General features: G+C 45.5%; 1 pseudogene; it reads right to left on the reverse strand.

Moving 5' to 3' along the window:
• Positions 1–825: 825 nt before the first annotated feature.
• LOC105488376 (keratin, type I cytoskeletal 18 pseudogene) lies at positions 826–2,233 on the reverse strand (annotated as a pseudogene).
• Positions 2,234–2,538: the final 305 nt, after the last annotated feature.

Raw genomic sequence — 2,538 nt, forward strand, 5'->3', positions numbered from 1 at the left:
TATGTACATAGTGGAATACCACTCAATCATAAAAAAGAATGAATTCCTGTCATTTGTTGGCAATTTGGATAGAACTGGAAGGCATTATGTTAAATGAAGTAAGCTAGAAACAGAGTTAGATACTGCATATTCTCACTCATATGTGGAAGCCAAAATGAAAAAAAGTTGGTCTCCTAGAAATAAAAAGTATAACAGAGGCTAGAAAGGGTAAGGGGAAAGGAGCAGTAGGGAGAGATTTGTTAAAGGACACAAAATCACAGCTAGATAGGAGGAATAAATTCTACTATTCCATATCACTGTAGAATGACTATCGCTAACAACAATATATCTTACATAGTTTCAAATAGCTAGAAGGAGAACTTGGAATGTTTTCAATACAAAGATATGATAAATGTTTGAGATGATAGACATGCTAATTACCCTGATCTGATTACTATACAGTGTATGTCTCACAGCATCACTATGTACCCTATAAATATGTACAATTATTACGTGCCAATTTAAAAAACCTTAAAAATAAAAAAATTTAAAAGAAAAAAGTGAAAAAATGAACAAAACAAACTAAGAAGAGAATTCAACATATGAAGGTGTGTTGTAGGGATAGATTATGGGCAGTTGCATTGGTTGACTTTCACAATCATTAACTATATTTTTGAAGTCTTATATCACAATGAAGAGTTGCTTTTTTTCTTTTAGGACATGGCTGTCCTTGGAGAATATGTTCATCTTTGTTTTCTTTCTTTTTTTTTTTTTTTTTTCAGACCAATGACCTCTGAAATTTTTATTGAACTCCTGCTTCCCAAAAGGTACCCTGCTTCTGCTGGCTCAGTGCCTCAGAACTTTGGTGTCGTTGGTCTCAGACCCCACTTTGCCATCCACCAGTCTGCAGGCGGTGGTCTTTTGGATGGTTTGTTTGGAGTTGCCGCCGTCCAGGGCATCACCGAGAATGAAGTCCTCCCTGTCTTCCAGCAGGCAGTGGTAGGTGGTGATCTCAGTCTCCAGCTTGACCTTGATGCTCATCAGGGCCTCGTACTCCTGGGCCTGGTGCTGCCCCTCTGTCTGGGTCTGTGCCAACTCTGACTCCAAGTGCAGCAGGACACCATTGAGCTGCTCCATCTGCGTAGTGTAGCGAACCTCCACCACCCTCAGGCTGTTCTCCAAGCTGGCCTTCAGATATTGAGTCCAGGTCGATCTCTAAGGACTGAACTGTATGTCTCGGCTCCACGAGCATCATCTTAACAGCTCCATGGACTGCTAAGATGACATTTAACATCTAAGCAGACTGAGTGGTGACCACTCTGGTGCCCTCCTCAATCTGCTGGGACCAGTACTTGTCCAGCTCCTCTCGGTTCTTCTGAGCCAGCTTGTCATACTGGGACTGGATGTCTGCCCTGATCTTGCTGATGTCCTGAGATCTGGGGGCACCTACCTCCATGATTAACCCATAGCTGGCAATCTGGGCTTGTAGGTCTTTTACTTCCCCCTCATGGTTCTTCTCCATGAAGAGCAGCTCCTCCTTGAGAGCGTTGATCTCTGTCTCTGGCTGCAGCCAAGTGACATAAACGAACTTGCAGATTTCATGGATGTCACTCTCCACAGACTGGCACATGGCCAGCTCTGTCTCATACTTGGCTCTAAAGTCATCAGCAACAAGAAGGACATTTTCAACATGAAAAATGATGCAGGCATTGTCCACAGAATTATCTGAGACCTTAGGTTCTTGATGGTCTTGAAGTAATGCCCCTAGTCTCTGACCTGGGGTCCCTTCTTCACCAGGTGTTTCCAGATTTTGCTCTTGAGCCTCTGATTCTTGGTCTGTAGGCTCCTCACTCTGTCCAGGTAGGAGACCAGGAAGTCATTCAGGCCTTGCATGTTTCCTTTCTGCTCTGGTTGCCCCCCATTCCCGCCAGACCCTTGGCCATCCCTGCGGCCAGGTCCTTGGACTCCCAGCCTCCTTGGAAGCTGGTAGAGCAGGACATGAAGATCCAGGAGCATAACCCCCAGCACCTGCATAGACACTGGCCATGCTGCTCATGAGCCAGACACTGTGGCTGGGTGACAGAGCCCAGGGACTAGTAGTTGGTGGAGAAGGTGGTGGAATGAGAGATGAAGCTCATGTTGTCTGGGGAGGAGAGAAAGGGAACAGGATTCAGGTTCTGTCCCCACCTTCATTTTCCAGGTAGCACTGCTCTTTTTGAAAATCTTCTGGCTCGATATACGCTGACATGAGCATTCCCTATTAAAATTTCCCATCTTCTGTCTTCTGTGCCATGCTTCTATGTTTGTTGTTTGTTTGTTTTTAGACAGAGTCTTGCTCTGTCGCCCAGGCTGAAGTGCAATGGCACAATTTTGGTTCACTGCAACCTCCTGGGCTCAAGCAATTCTCCTTCATCAGCCTCTCAAATAGCTGGGACTATGGGCACACGCCACCATGCCTGGCTAATTTTTGTGTTGTGTGTGTGTCTAGACAGGATTTTGCCATGTTGGCCAGGCTGGTCTCGAACTCCTGAACTCAGGTGATCGGCCTGCCTCAGCCTC

Source organism: Macaca nemestrina, chromosome 7 (genome assembly GCF_043159975.1).
Source record: "Macaca nemestrina isolate mMacNem1 chromosome 7, mMacNem.hap1, whole genome shotgun sequence".
Taxonomy (NCBI): Eukaryota; Metazoa; Chordata; class Mammalia; order Primates; family Cercopithecidae; genus Macaca; species Macaca nemestrina.